General features: G+C 37.9%; 1 pseudogene; it reads left to right on the plus strand.

The window, feature by feature from the left end:
• Positions 1–4290: 4290 nt before the first annotated feature.
• Positions 4291–5115, plus strand: LOC138395624 (large ribosomal subunit protein eL6 pseudogene; annotated as a pseudogene).
• Positions 5116–26157: the final 21042 nt, after the last annotated feature.

Here is a 26157-nt window from a genome sequence, read left to right on the forward strand (position 1 = left end):
GAAAGTCCCTAAAATAAACCCATACAAATATAATCAACTCATCTTTGCCAAAGGAGCAACAGCAATTCAGTGAAGGTAGAACCAGTTTTTTCAACATGTGGTGCTTGAACAACTGAACATCCATGTGCAAGAAAATGAATCTAGACATAGACCTTATTTATCCCTTTCACAAAAATTAACTTAAAGTGAATCATAGACCTAATGTAAAACGCAAAACTATAAAACCTCTGAAAGGTAACATAGGAGATAATAGGTGACCTCAGTCAGGTTTAGCAATGAGTTTTTAGATACACCACCAAAAGCATAATCCATGAAAGAAAAAAATTGATAAATTGGACTTCATTAAAATTAGAAACGTCTGCTCTGTGAAAGGCACTGCTGAGGGAATGAAAAGACAAACTACAGACTAGGGAAAAAAATTTGCAAAACACATATTTGACAAGAAACTTGGTTCTAAAATATAAGAAGAACTCTTAAAATTCAACAATAGGAAAACAAACACCCAGTTAAAAAATAGGCAAAACATCTGAAGATATATCACTAAAGAAGATACACAGATGGCAAATAAACATATGAGAAGATGTTGTGAAAATACGCCCAATCGCATGTCAACTGGGAATTGCAAATTAAAAAAAATGAGATACTACCACACACCTATTGAAATGGCTAAAATCTAAAATACTGATGATGATATACCAGAAAGATATCTTGAATTGTTAAAGAATGTTCACAGCAGCATCGTAATAGCACAAAAAAACCTGGAAATAATAAAAATGTACATAGGCAGAAGACTAGCTCAATATATTGAAGTATATTCACACAATGGAAGATTATAGAGCAGTTGAAACAAATGAGCTATAGCCACAAGAAACAAGAGATGACTCATAGCAACAAAATTGTGTTTAAAAAGCAAACTGTAGATTATTACACAATGTATAAAACAATTTTTATAAAGTAAATGTGAACAATATGTTGTTTAAGGATGGGTTCACATGTATTCAAAGTATTTTTGAAAACCCAATGGAAAGCTAAGCTGAAAACTGGCTAATGGATTCTTCAGGGGAATGAGGTAGACAGAGGGGAGCCCACGGTGGTTTCATCGTATGTAGCTATGTCCTATTTTGTAAGCTAGGGGGTGAGTTCATTTTTTAAAAATGTATATTTCATAACTTGCTTATAAGTTTTATACAACACTTTATATGCATTAAATATAACAATTTAAACATTTTAAAAGGGAGTCTACAGGTAACTTGACTAAGAAACCCTGTCCCAGACTCTGATTTTTATTTTATTTCATTATTATTTTTTTGAGACAGAGTCTCACTCTGTTGCCTGGGCTAGAGTGCCCTGGCGTCAGCCTAGCTCACAGCAACCTCAAACTCCCGGGTTCAAGCAATTCTCCTGCCTCAGCCTCCCGAGTAGCTGGGGCTACAGGCATGCGCCACCATGCCAGGCTAATTTTTTCTACATATTTTTAGTTGTTCAGATAATTTCTTTCTTATTTTTTTAGTAGAGATGGGGTCTCGCTCTTACTCAGGCTGGTCTTGAACTCCTGAGGTCAAATGATCCGCCCGCCTCTGCCTCCCAGAGTGCCAGGGTTACATGCGTGAGCCACAGCACCCAGCCTCTGATTTTTTATTTTGAAAAAAGTTCAAAATCAGGGTTAACAAATCTCTTTCATACCATTAAAGAAAGTCTCTGATAAAGTACTCTCAGGCAGATAAAATTTAATTAATGTAGTTTCTTATTAGATACTTTTGGAACTTATATAATGTACCCTTAGTGAAGTGATGAGTTGTATTCTCAAATAAAATGGTAAAAGTCATTTTCCAAAAATCATAGCTTTTGCTTTGGAAACATTGAGCTTTAACTCTTATTTCTAATAGTACTATAAATAGACAACAAGGCCAGGCTCTGTTAAAATAATTACTGTTGTGTGACAATGAGTCATGTTGTCTGCACAGGCAGGAGTGCTTATTGTTCTATGCTTTATGCATTCAGCACATCCAAAAGTGGTCTGAAATTCTTTGTGACTCAGGTTACGCCCCTCATAATTCCAGCAAACACTGTTATCAGACCTGTGTTCCCACAGACCCTGACACTTGTAACAATAAGGAGATAGTTCTCTATTAAAATCAATAGCTGGGGTTGTGTTTTGAATCCAAAGAGCTTGGCTCATCCTCAATACCAGCCCATGGTATCAAAGGATAGTAAAGATCAGGAAAACTTTGAACAACCGTGTTGAATTTCTTACCTTGCCCTTAGAAAATTTTCCATGAGGTGCCACGAACAGGAGAGAGAGTAGCCATCTCTATGGGCCTAAGGATCCGGGATTTATACTTAATTAAGGAGGAAATTGATATTAATATTACATGAAATATCCAATAAGTTATTGCTTAAAATATGTGGCAGTAGAGGTTTACCTTTTTATTTAAAAAAATAGGATAGATTATATGTGTCCAAGCAAATGACAGTATCAGGGAGTATATGTGTGAACAAAATGGCAAGGTTGGCAGTATTCTTGGAAAGATCTGGAGTCAGGAAATACTCCCTGAGTACTTTATTTTTCCAGAAGTTTTCATTCTACCTTGAGTGAATTACTGAATCTAATCACAAAGTAATCTTAGATATTTTAGAAATATCTTTCGGTATTTCATGAATTTTAGACAAAAAGCATATTCATCAAATGGCATTTCCATTTTTGGTCAGCCTCCCTCAGTTGAGTCAGCATGGGATTCTAACCTGAAAAAAGCTGCAAATATTTTATAAACTTTGATTGTGTAAAAAGTGGCAGAGCAAGAACCAGATTCTCGACATCAGGATGGCTGATGCTGGCTGGTGGCTCTGCGGGCCTGGCACAAAGCCGAGCCCTTCATGTGTTTCTCTCCTTCAATTCTCTGATCACTGTGAGGTCAGTGCTATTATCATCCCTGTTTCACAGATGAAGCTTAGAGCCTTACAGATTAAACGTTGCACTGCTGAATCCCGAGCCTCTTCACCATTTCAATAAATAAACAAATACAAAATGTAAATCTGTGCAAGATGATGCATATACAGAGGACGTGGAGAAATTTCATTTCCACCTGTCCTATTATAGCATAGATGATTCCTCCCAAGGAGATCAAGGGTTGAAGGGGTGGTTTGGAGGATTTGGCACTCACCTCTCTTTCTCCTCAAGGTTTCCTCTCTACATCAGAACCTGAGCAAGCCGATGGCCACCCAGCTCCTTGTGGAGCACTGCCAGGTCATCATGAATGACTACCATGCCTTCATAGATCCATCCATCACTCTACCAATCAATTCAACAACACACATTGAATTCTCACTCTAGGTGCAAGGATAAGTAAGATAAACAAGGCAGGACACCCATCTAGTTGGGGAGAGAAAGTGTAAGCAAGGGTTACAATATTGTTATTAATAGTTAAGTGATACCTTAGCATACAATCTATTGATGCCAGTGCTCCCTCCCTCCTTAACACGCTGAGTGCTCCTTTGGGGTTGTATATGCCTTGTGACAGATCCTGCTTGAAGTATGTATATTTTCAAATGTGTGAATCTTTTATTCTCTTAGGTGCTGTAAACTCCATTTTTAAATGGGATTTGCTTACTCCAGGAGGTGCTTTCTCCAAAGCTAAGCATCTTCACAGACTTGACTAATGTGGCATCATGTTTGCAGCTATTTATAGCAAAGGCTAGAAATGAAAAGAATTTACTCTAAGGTTTAAAAAGTATGTGAACTAACAGCTTCAGCTTTTGATATTTGTAATACTTGAAAGATCTCTATGTGACCAAAACACAACCACAAATTTGAAATATTACCAAATTAAAAATCTAAAACTACATACATTTGCACTAAATTATAAATCCTAATGTAATCATCTCACAGTGTGTGCAAGAGAGGGAATATTTGGGATAGCTTTGTTTCAAGAATGACTATATTTATAAGGGATATTTTACAAACAGGATGAGTTTAAGAATTTTCACTATTGGACACAGTTAGAAATTCCAGATCCTTAGGAATCAGTAATTCTATGTCTATGAAACTGTCCTAAAGACATAATCACATATGGGCACAAAAATTTTAAGTCTAAGCATGTTCGACATAGTATTAGTATTATTTATATAATATTGGAAAAGCATCGAGATAAAAAACTAAACTGCCAACAAGAGGAGAATGGACTATTATACACCCATATAAAATACTTACATGAAATAGTTTATAATATGATAAAATGTTAATGTAAAGTTAAAAAGTAAAAGACTTGCAGACAGCCTTTCCCATCTTGCAAGATGGCGGGTGAAAAGGTTGAGAAGCCGGATACTAACGAGAAGAAACCGGAAGCCAAGAAGGCTGATGCCAGTGGCAAAGTAAAAAGCAGAAACCTCAAGGCTAAAAAGCTCATGAAGGGGAAGCCCCACTGCAGCTGAAATCCTGTTCTCTTCAGAGGAATCAGCAGATATTCCGATCTGCTATGTATTCTAGAAAGGCCAGGTACAAGAGGAAATACTCAGTGGCTAAAATCCAAGGTTGAAAGGAAAAAGGTGAAGGTCTTTGCCACTGTTACAAAGCCAGTTGGTGGTGACAATAATGGTGGTACTTGGATGGTTAAACTTTGCAAAATGCCTAGATGTTATCCAACGGAAGATGTGCCTCGAAAGCTGTTGAGCCATGGCAAAAAGTCAACACGTGAGAAAACTGTGAGCTAGCATCATTCCCGGGACCATCCTCACCAGGCATCACAGAGGCAACTCAGCAGTGGCTTGTTGCTTGTGACTGGACCTCTGTCCCTTAATGGAGTTCCTCTGCGAAGGATGCACCAGAAATGTGTCATTGCCACCTCCACAAAAATTGATGTCAGCAATGTGAAAATCCCTAAGCCTCATCACTGATGCTTCCTTCAAGCAGCAGCAGCTGAGGGAGCCCAGATACCAGGAGGTGAGATCTTCGACACAGAAAAAGAGAAATACAAGATTACAGAACAGCGCAAAGTGGATCAGAAAGCTGTGGACTTCCAAACTCTACCAAAAGTCAAGGCTATTCCTCAGCTCCAGGGCTACCTGTGATCTATGTTTACTCTAACGAATGGAGTTTATCCTCACAGACTGGTATTCTAAATTTTTATAAACAACCCAATTAAATAACTGGAAGATAAAACAAAAAAACAAAGACTTGCAGACAACCATGACAGTGACCTCAGTTTTTTCATAACCATGCTGCCACCCCTAGGGAATGCCCTCCCAGCAGCCATATTTGTTTTCTATTCCCAATGAATTTAGGGTTGGGATTGAAATTGAAAAATACTCTTCTCTGCTGACCACACGTAAGGCCATGTGCAAATGGAGCTGGAGAGAGAAAGAAAGAGACAGACACACTAGATGCCTGGATTTCTGATGGCTTCAAGAGCAATATCCAGGCTCTCACTGGTACTACTTCAATTCTTTCCCTTTCTACTTAAGCTGATATCATTGCATTGAAAAATTACCACATTACAATTGGATAATCATAGAAAACATAGGTGCTTTTCATCTAAAAAATAAGTCTGATTTTCCTTACAGCTCTCCTGGGTAGTAAGAAAACTGTAAGACATAGTCAGTAAATGCAGTACCATCCAATGATTTAGAGCAGGTCAGATGACTCATATGCTATGGATGATTTAATATTTTTGATTAGCTCCCCCTCACTGCTCTTCCCCAACATGGCATCTGGGAATTTCAAGGCCTTACATCAATTCAGCATTCTTCTGACATGCATTGCTGAAGCAGGCAGCTAGCATAGCTTGAGGTCTGTTCTCTCATGATTTAGCTCATCTAGTGAGCTCTGTCTACTGACCCATTCCTTCCTTAGCCCTTGCTCTTTCTGTGGGCCCCTAAAATGTGGCTATGTCTCCTATGCTAGAGGTGTATTCCTCAGCTACAGAGTCTCTTTGTCCTAACAATGGTGATCTCCTCCAGCAAATGTCTAGCCAAATGCTCCCTTAATTCTAAACACCCTTTGAGGACATTGGACAGGTTCTGGGATCCCATCCATTCTGTATAGAAACTGAGACTGGCTTGGGAGGGCCAGACTCAGGCCCACTGCGACCCATCTCAGCAGGTGGTGGGGACCACCTGTGAGATGACCTCTCCTGCACTTCCAGGTGGAAAGTGGGCAGTGGCCCCTCCCCTTGATGCCCCTCTCTCCTGCCTCCCCTTTCCATGACGTTGGCCAGAGGAGGGTGGAGCGCCCCTCTCACCACAGATTTGCTTTACTTTTCCTTTCTTCTTTGTTCTTTGTCTTTTCACAAGTCACCAGAATCAGATGGAAAGGGCTTTCTTCCCTTCATCCTTCTTACCCTCCTCCTACATGAAACGCTCCTCCTTGCAGTGGACATAGCTCCAGGGAAGGGAACAGGCGGAGTATGTCCACTGATGAGGTGGGGTGGAGAGAAATCAGCCTCCTGATAAGGGAGGTATCAGGATTGGAAGAATGAATGAAGTAGATTCTTATTGCTGGGAAACCAAAAAGACTAAGGCAGCAGCATATGCAACTCTATGCAGAAGAGAATTCTGGATCTATAAACATACACATTCAAAGACTCTTTAGACCACTGTCTCTGCTTTGTTTAGATTTGAAGTTGGTTGTTCTCCTTGTTAACTGAGAGTCCTTGTTACAGAAAGTTCAACTAAAAAGACCATAAGGTAAAGAAAGCTTCTTCATGTTTTGAAATGTGCATATTCTGCTTAGATCCCCATATATCAGTCCTGCCTGGAGTTTCTGCCAGCGTGTTCCTGCTGTTACTTGATTCCTGTAAGTCAAGTTAGATGACTCAGTTTCTTTGCTGAAGAATAATAAAAGGTTCAGAAGGATGTTCTGAAAGATCCCTTGCAGCTATGCTGCCCTGTGATTCTACAAGGCTGAATCTGGGGGAAAGTCGGGAAGGAAGAAAACTGTCTTTCAACACTTGACTTCACCTCCTCCGCAAATTTTTTTCTGCACCAGTCTGGTTGATCTTCTTCTAACTCAGAACTTTAAATACTTTTCTTGCTTTCTCTCTTCCTGGTCTTATTACAGTAGGCAAGTTTTTTTTTAACCCTTATGTGTAAAATGATGACCATAGTTGTGCATACTTCAAAGGGCTGTTGTGGCTGGGCACAGTGGCTCACAGCTGTAATCCTAGCACTTTGGGAGGCGGAGGTGAGAGTATCGCTTCAGCCCGGGAGTTTGAGTTTACAGGGACCTACAATCTACCACTGCACTCCAGCCTGGGTGAAAGAGCGAGACCCTGTCTGTAAATAAAAATAAGTTTTAAAAAAAGTTGTTGTAATGGTGCTGGGAGAATTGGTTAGCCACATGTAGAAGACTGAAACAGGACCCACAGCTTTCACCTCTCACAAAAATCAAATCACGGTGGATAACAGACTTAAACCTTAGGTGTGAAATGATTAGAATTCTAGAAGAAAATGTAGGAAAGACTCTTACAGACATTGGCCTAGGCAAAGAATTTATGACAAAGACCCCTAAGGCAATCACAGCAACAACAAAAATAAATGAATGGGACATGATTAAATTAAAAAGCTTCTGCACAGCCAAAGAAACAGTCACGAGAATAAACAGACAATGGGAAAAAATTTTTGCATACTACACATCAGATAAAGGACTGATAACAAGAATCTATTTAGAATTCAGGAAAATCAGCAAGAAAAAATCAAACAACCCTATCAAAAAGTGGGCAAATGACATGAATAGAAATTTCTCAAAAGAAGATATAAGAATGGCTAACAAACATATGAAAAAATGCTCAACATCCCTAATCATCAGGGAAATGCAAATCAAAACCACAATGAGATATCACTTAACCCCAGTGAGAATGGCCTTTATCAAAAAATCCCAAAACAACACATGTTGGAGTGGATGTGGAGAGACAGGAACACTCATACACTGCTGGTGGGACTGCAAACTAGTGCAACCCCTGTGGAAAGCATTATGGAGGTATCTTAAACAGATTCAAGTAGACCTGCCATTTGATCCAGCAATCCCATTATTGGGCATATACCCAAAGGAAAAAAGGTCATTCTATAGCAAAGACACATGTACCCTGTTGAGCCTAAGAATACTGAATTATAGAAATGCCCCCTGTATTTCTGGAGACAAGATTTGATTTCAGAAGTCAAATAAGGCTTTGCCTTAAGGAAAAGATAAATGTGTTAGTTCAAGAGCTGCCTCGTCTCAGGAGGGCGTCTTGCTGGTCAGTAGAAGCTGCATCTCAAGGAGACAGCTGTAAACTGGGCCTTTGGTTCTCACCTGTTTTGAAAGACAAGGCAGGCCTCCCTTAGGACCAAAGGTTGCTGGTGCTGCTGACAGGTGGACCCCCGGAGATGAGAGCTAATCAGATAGATATGCTATTGCCCAAGCCGGGCCCAGATGGAACCATGCGGTTAAAGTAATTAACACAAAGCACAGCCCATGTTGACCTCTGGGATCATCTCTGTCTCCAAGAACACAATCACCAGAGCCAAGATGTCTCTGTTTGTTGCTAAAGTAATAGCCTTATCATAAAACTTAGAAGTTTGCCCCAAGAAGATTTTATAACCCATTGTTCCCCTAGTTAGAGTTAGTTAAAGGATCTGTAGTAGACTTTTAGGAGACTTTGACCCTAAAGCAAACTGCCTGTTAGTATGCAAATCCCGTTGCCCTTGGCAACGGGGAAGCCTGTATGTACCCTATATAATACCTGTGTGGAGTTTCAGTCGGGGAGATATTTGATGCGGGTAAAATATTTCCATCCGGATACCCTCCTTTATCTATTTTCATAAACTTTTACTTTATAAACTATATCTTTGGCTCTGTGTATTATTATTGCCATTACTTTAAATTTTTATTTCTGTTTCCTACTATATTTTTCATCCTTTGCGATGACCCCTGCCTGAGAGACCAGATCGGAGGAAAAAACCTCTTTGCAGGGAGCGTAGCTAACTCCCTGCAGTACTCGAATGTTTATAGCAGCACAATTCACAATTGCAAAGATGTGGAAACAACCCAAATGCCCATCAATACATGATTGGATTAGTTAGCTGTGATATATGTATACCATGGAATATTACTCAGCTGTAAGAAATTATGAAGATACGACATCTCTATGGTTCTCCTGGAGAGAGTTGGAGCCCATTATATTAAGTGAAGTATCCCAAGAATGGAAAACAAGCATCACATGTACTCACCAGAAAATTGGTTTCCCTGATCATCACCTAAATACACATCTGGGAACGATACCAATCGTATATCAGACTGAGGTGGGGGGAGGGGGGAGGGGATGGGTGTATGCCCACATAATGAGTGCATTGCTCACCGTTTGGGGAATGGTCACGCTTGAAGGTGCTGACTCGGGAAGGGGGGGAGGGGAGGGGAGGGGAGGGATATATACCTACATGATGGGTCTAACACGCACTGTCTGGGGAACGGACACGCCTGGAGCTTTGACTTGGGGAGACAGGTGGTACATGGGCAACGTATGTAACCTCAAATTCTGTATCCCCCATAATAAGATGAAATAAAAAAAAAAATGGTTGTTGTAAGGATTTTGACCAGAAAACCTTCAAATCTCCAAGGGATTCCAGATACTTTGGGACAGGGCTTCTTGCTAGAACCTCAAACTGAACTTTGTAGGAAAACTCTGCTTCACTTTCTTCAAGAGGTATCTGTTTAGATAATCTTCCCAGATCAGAAGGTCAAGGTCCCTGAGATAAAAGGGGTTAAAATGTATCGATCAGTGGTTTGAGAAGTATGAGTGTTGGGAAAAGAGAAACGGTTTGAGTTGGGATACCAAGGTTGAAATCTCACTTGGATTCTCAGTAGTTCTATGAGTTTGGGCAAGTCACTTGGCCTCTCTGAGCCTCAGTTTCCTGCTAAGTGCAAAAGGTAAATCTTTTTCCCTAGGAAGATCATTGGAAGAGAACAATTTTCAAAAGAAAAAAGTGAATAGTGAATAAATGTGTAAGAAGATAACCAGCTGCACTAGTAAGTAAGCAAATGCACATTAAAGCAATAGAATATGCCTCAGAGTGACAAAGATTTTAACATATGATAATATTGAATATTATTGGCCAAAATATGGGGAAATAGGAATTTATTGTCATTTCTGGAGAAAATGTCATTGATATAATTCCTATGCAATTAAATTTGTTTATATTGAGTAAATTTGAAAATATATCCACCTTACAACCTCATAATTCTACTTCATGTATATAGTCTGGAATTATATTTTATATGTGAGTACAAGGAAACATATCCAAGGATATTTAATTGAGCACTTCTCATAATAACAAAAACTTGAAACTCAAAATATATATCAAAGAGGGATATATAAATTAAATGTGCTATTCATTATAACTGAATACTAGATAGAGGCTAAAAAGAATGAACAAGATTATATATATTGGCCGGGCGCGGTGGCTCACGCCCGTAATCCTAGCACTCTGGGAGGCCGAGGCGGGAGGATTGCTCGAGGTCAGGAGTTTGAGACCAGCCTGAGCAAGAGTGAGACCCCTGTCTCTACTAAAAAATAGAAAGAAATGATTTGGACAGCTAAAAATATATATAGAAAAAATTAGCCGGGCATGGTGGTGCATGCCTGTAGTCTCAGCTACTTGGGAGGCTGAGGCAGAAGGATCGCTTGAGCCCAGGAGTTTGAGGTTGCTGTGAGCTAGGCTGATGCCACGGCACTCACTCTAGCCGAGGCAACAGAGTGAGACTCCATCTCAAAAAAAAAAAAAAAAAGAAAAAAGAAAAAAAAGATTATATATATTGTATATGTAAGATAATGCATTTTGACATGGATAGATTTTAAAAATTTAATGTTATACCAAAAATAGAGTGCTAATGTACAAACACATGAAGTCATGGTAGTCACCTCTGGGAAGAAGGAGGGACAAAAGGCTGGAAATGGGAGGAAAGGAGATTTCAACTATATGGTAACATTTTGTTCCTTCGATTAGAAAGAAAAGTAAATATGAGCAAATGTTAACCGTTCTTGATTCTGTACTTGGCTATATTTTTAATTTATTTAAAATAAAGATTATCATTATTCTGGACTCACACTTATGATACTATTACTTCAAACAGATTTATGAATTTAAAGAAAAATAATGTAAGTGAAACTTGTGTTTACTTAATTAACTTTTAAAAGCAATGAGTTATAAGATGAATACGTTCTGGGGATCTAATGTACAGCATGGTGACTATCGTTGATAATCCTGTATTGTTTACTAGAAATTTGCTAGAGTAGATCTTAAGTGTTCTTCCCCCACACACACACACAATAACTATGCATAGCGATGGGTGTGCTAATTAATTTGATTGTGGTAATCATGTCATAATGTATGTGTACATCAAATTATCACTTGTACACCCTGAATATACATAATTTGTATTCATTTTATTTATACAGTAAACCTGGAGGAAAAAAGATGACCAGACTTTCCCCAATGCATCTCTTACAGACATAAGACTGCTTATTTTGTGTCTTTGTGATATCTTTCCTTCATCCTTTCTCTTTCAAGATCTCCCTGAATGTTCATTGTAAGCTTGTCTCATCTGTACTAAAATACTGAAGTTGAGAAGGGTAGCCCAGGATTAGCCCTGGCATCCCATACAGCCCTGGATATAGATTGAGAAGCGCCACCACCCACCTGCCTACCCCAGCTGGACAAACCTTTTATTTTTTTCTATCATGCTTTCAGTGATCCCTGGTTTGCAAGGTTGTCATCCCTTCTATAAACAGAATATCAGCAGCATTGAGCAGTGTAGCTCTGAAGTTTGACATTAAATAAAAGCAATATTGAGGCCACGCACAAAAGAAAAACAACTCTTTCACAGGTTACTGTCACCTTCATTAGGCCATGTGGCTCTCCAAAGTGGATTTTGAGCCAAGGCTCTCTTGTACACCATCGATTATTAAGTGAATCAAGGAAAAGTCATTAAAAGAGGAAGAGAAGGTATTCTGAGACATTTTGAGTTCTTGAACTTTCTCCTTTCAGTTAGCAGTGATAGGAATGCAGGAGTGGAGGGGCCGGGGAGATGGTAAACTGAAATCGTAAATTGCTGTGACAACCACAGCGTTGCAGACTTCTAGACTTCACAGAAATCACTAAGATAACTATCCGAATTAACTGTGGCTGAAAGGGCATTGTGGGAAAGAAATCACACCAGACCTAAAAGAAAGCAGATCTGATGGAACAGAATCAAAACGGGTATTTGAAATTGCAGCAGTGGTTTCTGCATTAAGCATTCCTTCCTTGAGTCACTCATTGATCCAGTCTTTGTGTACACTATGCTTTAACTCAGCAGTTTTTTCCTTATTCATCTAAGATACATACAAAACAGAAATCTCACACAGAAAAACACGATAGCATTTTCTAGTTGCCACATCTATCAGTACTGATGACTGGGATTTTATTGCCTGCATGAATTGTAAAGCACATTAGCTTTAACTACACTCATTGCTCTGAAGAGTGAATACTGGAATGTAACAGTTTTATAGGATAATTTTGAATTTGCAAGAATTTATTTTTAACGGAGATAATTTTCCAAAGCTGGTATTTTATAATTGGTAACATATTATTGGTGTCAGATATGACAACCAATCACAACAAACTAGTTTCCATCAATAGGAGATTAGTGAAACCTGATGATTTAGATTTCTGGTGGCCAATTTTAAGTTGCAAGGTTAATTAAGGAGAATTTCAAAAAAGTGAGAGAATAACCTCACAAATACTTGTTCTAAAGTACAAATATTTCTACTACATCATGGGAAGAAAATATTGCTGCTGACATGACAAAGAATCAGTATTTTTTACAAATATTATATTTTTATAACATACAGAGCTAAGATGATTTGATGAGAAATACCGTAGCTTCCTAATATATAATTGCAAAAATTTTTTAAATAGGTCATAAGAATGAACTAGAATTAGTAAATATGGGAAAACTTTCATCTTACTAATAACTAAAAAAATGCAAGTTAAAATAACAAGGAACTACCACTTTAAGGCCTTAGAATTAACAATTAAAAACAGCTAAGAGAAAATTGTTCCCTGTGTTTAGGTGGGTACCACAAAATGACCATTTTCATAGATTACTTGAACCAGTATAAATAGATACAACCTTTGGGATAGAAGTTTGGCAAATAAATATCTAAAGCCTCAAAAATACTCATAATCTTGGGCCCAGTAATTAGCTTGCATGAAGCTATACTCATGAAAATGTTTATCAAAATACAAATTATAGTAAAAATGAGGAATTTATAATTAAAAATTGGTAACAACCCATTTGCCTCTGTTAAGTGATCTTTGGCACACTCATAAGATGGTCTATTATTTAGCCATTCAAATGATAAGCATTAAAGACTAGGTAACTACATAAAAATCATAGTCAAATTATATTAAGTAGAAAAATTGAATCCACAATTGGATATGTAATATTGCAATAATGTAGATGAAAAGAAACAAAAACTTAGGCATAAAAAATGGAAGAAAATATCTGCAAAAATAAAAACTAACTGGGACTGAGAAGGTAAAAACTCTCCCTGCCCATCTTCAGGCTGGGATAACAGACCAGACCCAGATCAAGCCAGCTACCAAGGGCTCTGATGAGCCACAGCAGTGGACATTATTGTTCTGTTTAGGCCTCTGGGAAGCCTAGCTTACTTTAGGGTCTTAGCAAGAAAAAGTCTGGAAGCCTTTAACTTAGAAATACTGAAATATCTGCTCTTCAATCCTTCTTCAATATTCTAATGATTTAGTAACATTTCCTGTTTGAGAACTAAGACTTAAAAAACGTCATCCTCGTGCTTTGACTCAAACCAGAAATGAACATTTCGGAAATTTTATCATCCGTGTGACTTATTGGCATGGCTTTGTTTAAATTCATCTTATGGCACTGTGCAGTTTCTGAGGCTTCTTTGATATCCTCAGTTAAAATGAAATGCAAAGGGGAAGAATAGGATGAAGATTTTTAAAAATTATGGTAAAGTGTATATATATAACATAAAATTTTCCATTTTAATCTTTAAGTGTGCAATTCAATAGCATTAATTACATTCACAATGTTGTACAACCATCAACAGTATCTATTTCCAAAACATTTTCATCACCCCAAATAGAAACTCTGTACCCATTAAACAATAACTCCTCATTTTCACTTCTCTCCTCTACCCCTATAACCTCTAATTTACTTGCTATTTCTATGAATTTGCCTGTTCTAGATATTTCGTATGAGTGAAATCATACAATATTTGGTTTTTTGTGTCTGGCTTATTTCACTTAACATAATATTTTCAAAGTTCATAGATGTGTAGCATAAACCAGATTTTCCTTCCTTTTTATGGCTAAATAATATTTCACATATGTATATACCACATTTTGACCATCTGTTGATGGACAGTTGTTTCCACCTTTTTGCTATTGTGAATAGTGCTTTTATGAACATCAGCATGCTAGTATTTGAGTCCCAGTTTTCAATTCTTTGGGTATATACCTAGGAGTGCAATTGTGGGTCACATCATAATTCTGTGTTTAACTTTTTGAGGAATAGTTTTCCACAGTGACTCTGCCATTTTACACTTCACCAGTACATTATGAGGGTTCCAATTTTGGGATCGAGGTAAATTTGGAATCTGATTTCTAATCCCAGCTCTTCTAAGAATTTTGTTTGTTGTTTACCAATAACTCTCATGATATAGCTCATTCTTTGGTTCATGATTCTTTTCTCTTTCTTCCATTAAATTACTAATGACAACTGTCTCTGGGGAAAGATTAATTGATCACTTTCTTTGGTATGTATGCTTGTAGATTACCCTTTATGTATTAATAATAACTCTGGTATTTCAGTTGCTAAGAATTTTTGGCTGGATCAAGTTGGATCTTCTTTATGCCGAATTCCAAATTTACAAATGGGATTACAGTGAATTTCATTATAATTAAAATCACCTAGAAATAACTGTGACTTTTTGTGCTATATGTAAGGAAATACTATTATACCAGGCTCCTGAAAAAGAAACTGAAAAAAAAATTTTCCCATTTTGATCCTATACACAAATTTTTTTTTTTTTCAGGAAAGATTTATGCTTTAAGGTTAGATAACTTTGGTTCCAAACCTTTCAGCACGCCACCCCTAGTTTACTAAAAAGCATACTAATCCTTCCAGATGGTAGCTTGTATTTTACTCCTAATTGTTCTTGTCATTTGGCAGTGGAATGTCTCAAGTGTTAAAATTAGTAAACTACAATGCCATGCAATCTAACTGGTAACAAGATGTCTAAGAGGCACGCCATATCTGAATCCTGAAGATACCACCCACTCTTTATTATTTTCTTGGTTATATCACCATCTGGTCATCCTGGTTTTGTAAACTTCCAGAAGGGTTATGGTAGAACTGCATATTCTTCACGCCCTGTCTTCCCTGGAGAATTATCACATTTCAAACACGGAATTGCCTGGAAAAACCAATATCCACATTCCCTCATGTCTCCACTCCAAAGGCAAAGCGTCAGAAATCTCCCATTTCCTCTCCAGACTCACCGTTCTCCTGAGATCTAGCTATATTTTGTCTACAGGTCCCCAGGCTCTCTGGCGTCTGGTCAGGTTTGGCCAATGGCGAGCCCAGGGAGAGTATCAGAGAAGAGTGAGAGAGTGAGGATGAGATTTTTTTTCTTTTTGGCTCCCTTCCTGGGCAGTTCCCTCAGGTTGGCTGGGACCCTCAACAAAAGGTCACTCGAGGACACTCTTTTTGACCCTTCTTTCTCTGCATTTTGGTGTCTTTCTCTTTGCTACTAGTGTCAGGTTCCTGCACCATTCCTTGTGCTTCTCCTACTTTTGTAAGGAGTTCCTTTGTAAAGAAACGCTTTCTGAATTAGTTTAACCTGTCCATCTGTTTTCTGTTGGAACCGTGAAAGATACAGGCAAGAGAGGGGTTTGCTTCTTTAAATAAAGCTCACCCAGGCTAAACTCACAATTTTCTATCTTGGGTTGTGACAGTTCAGGATGACACTATTTCAATAAGTGTCACAAAGTTTTCCAGTTTCCACCGTAATTCAAAAACAAAAATTTGACATTTAGCACCTGTAACAGGTGGGAGTGAAGGAGTGTGATTGTTAGCATCATTGACTCCATCATTCTTGAGATGATAATTGGCCATTAAGGGAGGTACATTCCAGAAGACAGGGCAAGAGACCAAGGAATGGCGAACACACATGCCCAAGGACTAGTCAGGTGCAGACAATAGAAGATCTTGGCTATTGTGAATAAGAGAATGGATGCTTTGCATAAAGCTATTCAAATTCAAATTAATATAAAGAAGCTGCAAAACTAGCAAAGCCAAGCTATAATTTTTTGGATGAAAGTACAGGTGCTAAAACTGCAGTGAAAAGTAACATCCTGTTTACCGACAATAGTAAATCCAGCAGATAACTGCGTGTGAGATGGAGACAGGGCCCTGTCATCAGGCAGGAACCCATGGGTCCTTCTGGGATGCCGTAACAAAATGTCACAGACTGAGGGGCTTAAATAACAGAAATTTATTTTCTCACAGTTCTGGAGGCTGGAAGTCTAAGATCAAGATGTCAACAGGTTCAATTTCTTCTGAAGCCTTTCTCCTGGGCTTCAGATGGCTGTGTTCACACGTGGTCTTTCCTCTAGGTGTGTGCATGCCTCACGTCTTTCTGTGTCCAAATTTCCTCTAATAAAGGACACCTGTCATATTGGATTAGGGCCCACCCTAATGACTTCATAGAACCTTAATTATATCTTTAAAGGCCCTGTTTCCAAACAGTCCCATTCTCTGGTACTGGGGGTTAGGGCTTTAATGTAAGAATTCTGGGAGGATACAATTCAGCCCATAACAGGTGCTAATGTTTTATTTCTTGACCCAAGAGTTAGTTTCAGGAGTTTTTAACTTATTAATAAAAAGTTATAATTATTTATTAAACTATATATCCTTTTTATGCACATTTATGACTTTTATACTATATTTCACAATTTAAAAAAGTTAAACAAACCAGTATACTGTGCTGGCCAAAGGAACAGTTCTGAGTCCACTATTTTGGGCTCCTTGTATAGGCTAATGTTTTCATGTCTATGAACATTCACAATGAGGTATATACTAGGACAGGGCCAATTCGTCTTCCCAGTACTCTTTTTCTTCTTTAAAAAAGTTACAGGACAGAATATTTTAGTATATTTACTCAGAATACCTAATACATAAATACTTTATATGACTTCATTTTTGATTCCTTCAGATTATTAAAACAGTATCAATACAAACTCTAGCGTCTATAACCCCCACATCTCTCAAACCTGCAGAAATAAGACAGGCCACCCTCCTGTGAATGATGCTTTGAATCTGTCCCTTGGGCCATGGGTGACCTTGCAAAACTGAGGGTTCTGGTAATGAAGCTTCTCTGTTAAATGAGAATAGCTTTCCCAAAAGGAGAAACATACCACGGTTTCGAGGTGGGCAAGTGTTCTGTTTTCCATGCTGCCCAAAGAAAAAGGATGTTCATTACAAAGCAGAAGTTTATCATGGTATTTTCATTTCCACACTCTGCCATTGAGATAACCTGAAGTGTAATTGGATTTTGCATTATCCGGTCTTAGCAGGAAGGACTGAAAATTAAATTGTGTGGTGTTATTTGGAGAGTACCAAAATTCTTTGTTTCCCCCAGGAGAGCTCCCTCCTTAGCTTGGAATAGAATACAAGATTCCCATCATTCTTCAGCAGTGCACCAGGTAACGGAATACACATTTGAAACAGATGCAGTTCCCATCCCTATGGCACTTTCTGTCTACTGCGAGAATCAGGCAGGTAAACTGGTAATTACAACTCGACAAGGGGAAGCAATAATAGAGGTCTATACATAGAAATATAGAAATGGAGGGAGATATTCAAAACAGTTTACAAGTCCAAGGAATTCTTTCCAGAAGTGATTTGGTGCTTAAACATAAAGGGGGATTGAAAGTGAATTGGGTTACAAGTCAGGTATACCTGTCCTGGCGAGAAGAACCACATGAAGAAGTCACAGGGACACTGGCCATCTCAAGGTGTATAACTATGGTAGCTTACATGTTCCAGAGGCAAAAATGGAAAATGTGGTTGGAGAGGTGAGAGAGAAAGGAACTTTGCTTTTATATTGAGAGTGATGATGCCATATTTCTTTGAGATGTGTTAATCTGGTGTCTGTACAGTGGATTGACACAGAAGGCAGAGTGACCAGCTCGGAGAGATGATGAGCGTCTGCACTGACAGGGTACAGTGGGTTTGGAGGGAGGGGTGCAGCTTGGTAAGACAGGTGGGGCTTGTGAGTGATGAGATATAAGGATGATGGAAGAACCAAAGATGGGCTGAGTCACCAAATTCTAGTTGGGACAATTTTATGAATGATAGTGCCACTAACAGAGAGAGAGTATATAGGAAGGTTTATAGACAAGGTTGATCACTTCATTCTGGGACTTGATGAGTTTATGGTAAGAGTGTGACATGGGTGAGTAGTTACACGTATATCCAGAAGTTCAAGAGAAGAGTCTTCACTCTGATTAAATGTTTGGAAGTCATTAGCACACTGGTGCTATTTGAAATCACATGGGTAAATGAGATTTCCCCATTATAACTACCATGTAGAATAAAAGCAATGGACAAAGATGGAATCCCAGGAAATACACTCTTTATAAGGGTAGGGAGAGGAAGATAAGTCCAAAGAGGGAACAATGAAAAAACTAAATATTAGAAAGAGAAAAGAACCAGGAAAATCAAATCTACCAAAAGTCAACAGAGAGTTTCAAAAGAAGAAATAATTAATATCACCAAAATAGTGCACTAAATAACTGAAAAATATCCACTGAATTTGATAATTAGGAGACTTTCATGACCTTAGCTAAAGTAGTTGCAGCAAACAGATAAGGAAAGAAGTCAGATTACCATAAATTGTGCAGTGAATGGAAGATGCGAATGCAGGTGGAATTTATACTACTCTTTTGAGCTGTTTAGGTAAGAGGGGAAAGGAAAGGTCAGATGGTAACTCAAGCAGGCAGGGTGTAGAAGTTTCTCTAGAGTCTCTAGAGGGAGTGAGGTCCTGCCAACACCTTTATTTCAGACTTCTGAACTCCAGAACAGTGAGAGAATAAATTTGTTGTATTAGGCCACCAAGTTTGTGGTAATTTGTTACAACAGCCACAGGAAATTACTCCAATCAAGGCCAAAGGTATTCAAAACATGTGCTGTTAGGATCATCCATGATGCCCTTCCTCCTGTCTTTCTTTCCTTCTTGATCACACTCATTCATACCTCTCTTCCTCCCCCTTTCTCTCTTCCTTCTTCTTGCATGCTTTTATTTTTACCTTCCTTCCTGCCTTCTTCCTGGCTTCCTTACACACACTGGAGAATAAGCTATGTGGAGAAAACAGTACTAGATTGTTTACAAGAAACAAGAAAAATGCCACACAGTGTTAAGTGTTTCTATGACTAATTTAGGGGCTTAAGTTATTGGATAATCTGGGATGGCCTGCCTGAGGAAGTTAAATTTGAACAGAGGTGAAAATAGTAAAAAAGGACCAACCATAAAAAGATCAGGGAGGACTGAGTTGCAGGTTTTAGGGTGGGAATGAGGTTGTAAGCACCCCACTGTGGCTGGAGATCACTGTCAATCATTATTTTAAGGCATGTGTCAGCCAGAGGAGGACAGCAAAAATGCTGACACTTTTGGTCACCACTGTTGTCCACCCGACCTGCTCCTAGCACAGTGACAGGCACACATTCAGTGGTTAGAAATGTAGAATCTAGGGCGAGACTGCATAGGTTTAAATTCTATTCCTGCAGGATACTTTCTCTGTAGAATTTGGGCAAATTTCTAACTCTCAGAATCCATTTATAAAATGGACAAATAATAGTACCAACATCATAATGTGACTAGGAGAATTAAATTCATAAAAGCATATAAAACACCAAAGCACAATTTATGACATATAGTGTACAACTCAATAAATATTTATTGTTATTATTATGGAAGGGTTCTCAATCAGTACAAGTTGAATGAAGGGATGCATTTCTGTAAATGATATCTGCAGGTATGGCCTTAAAGTTCAGCGGTAAGAGGATGGGGGGTGCGGGGGGAAGAAGCTGGCCGGGAATGGGCTGGATCCAAGTCTGAGTTTCAAGAGCAGCTCACCTGGTCTCCTTTGTACTCACCTGCTTGGTTTATCTGTTCTGAGGTCCTAGAACCTTCAGTAAGTTACCGTAGAGATTGTGCTCTGATCTCAGCTGTGGGGTAAGGAGGTAGGGTAAGAGACTAATGTTTCCTGGGATAGAGCAGAGCACAAACACAAGGGACTGGTTCCTGGGAGAACACATTCACTGGGGAAATCTCACCCGTGTCACTAGATGGAGGACACAGAAGTTCAGATCCTATTGGCCATCAGAAATCACCGAAAGTGCAACAATAGCCTCCCACGGTGACCAGAAGGCTATGCTGGAACTTGCACAACCCTCTCCCGGCTGCCTGTGGAGGCTGAATTCAGGTCTGCAGGGCCCAAAGCATATATAATTTGGGAAGCTCTCTTTAAAAAAATAAATGAAAAATTACAAATTCAAAAACAAGGGGAAAAGTGAATTTTTAAAAAGGATTTTTTCTTTAGCATTTTCTTTTAGAAAAGAAACTACCATAACACATTAATTTTAACAAACAGCACAGATATAACAAAATGAAGAAAAATATATAAATCTTCATTAACTGCCTGACACACTTCTAAATATATTTTCCTACATTTTCTTGGCTGCATTTTCTTTGATAACCTCTTCCTAAGATAATGATTTTGTAATATCATTTTTGTAGCAAAAATAGAAAAGTCTTGCTGGGGCTGGAAGTCATAGGGATTATAATGGGATTACACCCATAATGGGATTACAATCTCCTGCCTGAATCATGTCTCATTGTCAATTAGCACAGTGGGCAGGAGTATTCCTGGGAGCCATTCTCACGGCAGGACAGCCAGTAGAATGTAACTATTACTGAAAATGACTGAGAAGCACATACACATATCCCACTTATTCCTAAGCAAATGTAAGCCCATCTCAACTTCCCATTAGCTGGATCCTCAAAATTCTGGTGATCACGAGGGAGCAATAGAGGGATGTCAGAGTGGAAATAGTTAGTGGCCTTAACCAACTGCAGTTAACAGCTAATTTTGTAAATGTTACAAAATAACATTTTATGACATAAAATATATGACCAATTCAATACATTGCTGGAACCTTCCCAAGACCTTGGAAAGGGCTAGCAGAAGTAAGGGGTACCACAACTCAGCAGTTCCCTAACCTTTTCAGCACCAGGGACCGTTTTCATGGAAGACAATTTTTCCACGGATTGGGGGGGGGGGGATGGTTTGGGGATGATTCAAGTGCATTACATTTCTTGTGCACTTTATTTCTATTATTATTACATTGTAATATATAATGAAATAATTATACAACTCACCACAGGTTGGGGACCCCTGCTGGAGCTTACACTTCATTAGCTTCCCAGTGATTCCACCTGTGCACCCACACAATCTTATTTCTTCTGATGCTTCATTGGCTAAGCCCGTAAGATGTGATCCAAGAGACTTCTTTTATACAGAATTCTTCTCTACAGTTCACAGTGCCAAAAAGATTGCTGATTCTTATTTCAAGCCACTTTTCCCCCCAATTACTATTTGATGCTGAAGTTGTATAAGTTTTTACTGATATTTTCATCTGCTTTGAGCTTTGAAAAAGGGAGCTAAAGGTAGTGAGTGCATCTGCCGCTCTGCATCTTCCACCTCCCCTCCACCCCCGAATGGTTTTCTTGGATCTAAAACCATTTGCACCAAAATGCTTCATACCCTGATGAAATATCTGTCATCACACTACTTTCATCTAAAGGTTTCTAAACACTTGGAGCATGGATTATGAAATGACGTTTAGGCTGAAAAAATATGCCATTTTAAAGGACATTTTACATTTCTGAGAACACCCTACTGATTAAAAGTAAAGGAAGAAAAGCTTTATGTAAGGCTAAAGCCACAGCTGCAGGCTGTAAGCAATCTATCTTTTTGTTCATCATGTTGCACTGCCTTTATTTCCTTGCTGTCTGCAAATATGAATAACAATATGACAATTAAGTTCTTTTTCTTGAATTTGACAAGATGCCAAAGCCATAATATTGCTCAAACACCTAATCAGTCATGCAAAACTCGTAAGAAATTGTAATGGCTTTCAAAAACATTGAAATCAGAAAACTTAATTTAAATTTGTACATAATACACATTCAACAAACATTTGTTGATTTACATTCTAAAACAAAACTAGATTTGAAGAATACACTTTTGCAGGGTTTTGTTTTTTGGTTTTGCAATATTTTTTGAAGGGAGGTTACATATAGATACAAATGTAAAGGAACCATTATCTTTTAGTTATTTTGAAATTAAGAGGATCTCAAAAATATGTTGATTTAGTGGAATGTATATTTATTCATTCTATCACCATTATAAGTTTGATATCTATTATGGCTCAAATTTTTAAAAGATTGAAATTTTAAGATCACCAGTCTATAACTGACTCTAATTCACCAATTTGTGGTCATTGCATTTTTCAAACAAATACTGAATCAATATGACAGCCCATATTAAAATGAAATAAGTAACAAAGTACAAAGAATATAATAAAGGCTTGTCAGAGAACTGTGAATGGAGAAAACAAAATGTCACCATTAAATACAATTTGATAAGTAGAAGTGGTGAACTAAGAATTGCAAAGAAATGGAATTTTTTTTTTCAGAATGAGGGACTGTCTTTATATTAGTAGTTATTATTGTCCTTTTGGTTAGTAGCTCAATCTTGAGCCACTACTGACATTGTTATCCTTTAGCCAATGGCACTTAAACATTTATATCCACTTAGCTTATACCCTTTTACTTACCTTGAGTGAATTAATTCCTTTACTAGAAATCATTGTGAAAAACATGAAAAATCACAGAGGTTTTCTAGAAATGAAGAATCTTGGTTTAACTGTTTGACTTTCAATGTGAATTTAATATGCCTGAATAATTAGCCATTTAATTGCTTATTATCCAATTTTCCCATTAGGAAATTAGCCATACAGTCCAAAATGATGATGATGATGATGATAAAAATAAACTTCAGAGTAAAATCCAAACTCTGTACTACCAGTAAGACTGATCTCAGCTCCACCCCCACCCCCAACCCCAAACCAGGCCCTTTTTCCTGCCACTTCTCTTATTATCTCAGACATAAAATAGGCTCTGGACAGACAGAGAAATTCACCAATCCTTGAGTTCACCCTGAAATTGTGTAACTCCAGTGCTTTAGCTACATGTGTTCATGTTATCCTACACCAGATTCCCAACCCTGGGTTCACATTAGAATCACCTGGGCAGCTTAAACCACTGCCTCCAAACCAGTATTTTTAAAAAGCTCCCTAGTTTACTTCAAAATACTAACACAATACGGAGGAGGGGGCGGGATTTGTGTGGAGGTGGCGATGAAACAAGGTGAGCCAAGCCTTAATAATTGCTGGAGTGGGGTGGCGAGTACATTGGGTTCATTACACTGTTCAGTGTACTTTTGTAAATGTTTGAAAATTTCCATAATAAAATGTTTTTAAAAAATCCCACCTGGTGATTCTAATGTGCAATCAGATTTTGCCTCCTGGGGATCCCAACCTGTAATAACTATGAAACTGGAATCCTTACTCTCCTTTGTTTTTAATCCCTCCATGAGTTAATTACTTAGCTAATTAGTTAATTTAAAAATGCTTACAAATGTTTTCTCTGGGCTGGAATAGTGCTAGCCCCATGTGGAGCTCTGGAGATCTGTAAGGGGCTTATGGCTTGGTTAGATGAGACCTAGCTGCAAATGAGTAAGTTACAGGTGGAAGATGTGGGCAGGAAAGATAAGGCATAAGGTCAGCTGCATCTCAGGGAAGCATCTGGAACTACTTCATGGAAAAATGGCTTTTACGATAAGTTTGATGAAACTTACCTACCCTTTGAGATCCAGCTCAAATTCCACTTTCTACGTCCTTCATTTATGTTAACAAACAAAAATAATCTGTTTCCACTCTGCATCGTCACCTTTTGTTTCTACATTTTATTTCAATGACTTTAAGCCTCATATTATTATATTGTAAGTTCTTTGAGATGGAGAATTGTTTTAATTCAGTTTTGCATCCTTCAAAACCTTCTTCAAAAGTGACTTGATCATTATAAGACTTCAATAAAAGTATGCTGAATTAAATAAAAGTGGTTAGACTTACACTTTAGAGCTACATTAATTTTGTCATATCATTTGACATTTGAGTTTACACATGTGTCTTAATTGGCAATCAATATTAATTTAGGAAAGAGTATTGTTCCTTAAAGGAAAATATGCCAAGTTGGAAAGAGTGCAGTTTTGGTTTTTTCTTGGTCAAAATGGACACTGCTCTTTTTAAAGAGAGCTATAAATAGACACTAATTTTTCTGCTCACTGAAAGAGGCACACTATCTAGCCAAGTGCAGCCTTGAATGTTAATGGTGTTCTATTGAAAGCACCTGGGATTCAAAGGCTTTTCCTTCTGTCTTGCACAAGAGCAGTTTTATCTGCCACATAGAATTTGGAATGACCCAATTCTGTCACTTTGGTGGGAACAAATAATTAAAAGAAAGTTGGTTGACAGAGATAAAAGGCACAGAAAAAGAAAAAACCAAAGCTCAGGAAAATTATCAGTGAGACATTTCTTGGCACTTTGTTAGTTTCAACTGAGGCAGTAGTTTTTGTTTTGAACTTGATAAATTCAAGGCCATTTTAATACTTGGTTTAAATGTTCTAGCATAACTCGTAAAAAGTACCTGAAGGCTCATACCAGAGAGTATATTAGTAAACCTACTAATCAAGAATGGGGTAGAATAAGCAATGACTAGGCTCCACCTGCTTGTTGAGAGATTGACCAGGTCCCTAAACCTAACAATCTTGCAGCCAATGCTCTGAAGCCAGCCATTTAGAAACTAACTCTACCATAAAAAATAAAAATTCCTGAAGTATTTCTGCTACCAGTAATAGGAATTTTTTTCAATTTCAATGAGGACAGAACCATGAAATGATCGCTTAGGATTCAATATAAGTACAATTTACTGTAGAAAAACTTTTTAAACACTGTAAAATTTGTATTTTGAAACAAATCATGAGATATCACAAACAGCAGGGTTTTTTTAATACTTTTGTCAGCTTTTTGCTGACCAACACTTCTTACCAAGAACAACTAGAAACACTGGATAAAATATTACAAAATACCTATTTGAAAGCATCAGAGAACTATCAAGGCAGCTGTGGCTTAGGGGTCCAAAATCCCAGAGGGAAGAAAAGCACAATAAATAATGTGAGCCCACATTCAGTCAGCTTTACCTTGAAGGCATTTGCCAATTCACTAGCAACATGGAGAAACTAAAAAGTTGAGGGGAACTTCTGCTGATCTTAAGATACTAGAGCAGGAAAAATGGATTCAGACTCTATCAAGAAGGATAGACCTTACTGTTCAGTTGGGACCTAAAACATGCTATATACTGGGAGCTGGAGAAGTTGGAAATGAACAAAGCCTTACAATAACTGCAGCTCAGCATTGAAATGGCTCAATCCGTGATTAAAATGATTTGATCTATCTCTATCCCAATGTTTGCTGCAAGGAAAAGCACCACTGAGAACCTTAAATTTTTATTTAGATTTTTTCAAACCCAATATCTAACATTCAATAAAAAAAAAAATCAGGACGTAATAGGAAAGAAGGTGAAATGACTAAATACCAAGAGAAAAAACAGAAAATACAAACTGACCTGTAGAAGAGCTAAATTTTGGAGTCCTCAGACCCAGAATTTAAAATAGCTGTGATTAATAAGTTCAACCAATTACATATTATAGAGAATTTCATTAGAAGACTAGAACTCTAAATTAAAAAATCAAAAGGGAATTCTTTAAAAATTTCAATAATTGAAATTAAGAACTCAATATATAGGTTTAATAATATATCAGACAAAAGAAGATAGTGTCTATCTCTGGGAAACAGGGAAGGTATAGTAATGTGCAGTACAGGTGGTCTTAATTCCAAAGACATTTTCTTCTTTTCATATG

The sequence above is a fragment of the Eulemur rufifrons genome, chromosome 15, assembly GCF_041146395.1.
Source record: "Eulemur rufifrons isolate Redbay chromosome 15, OSU_ERuf_1, whole genome shotgun sequence".
Classification (NCBI taxonomy): domain Eukaryota; kingdom Metazoa; phylum Chordata; class Mammalia; order Primates; family Lemuridae; genus Eulemur; species Eulemur rufifrons.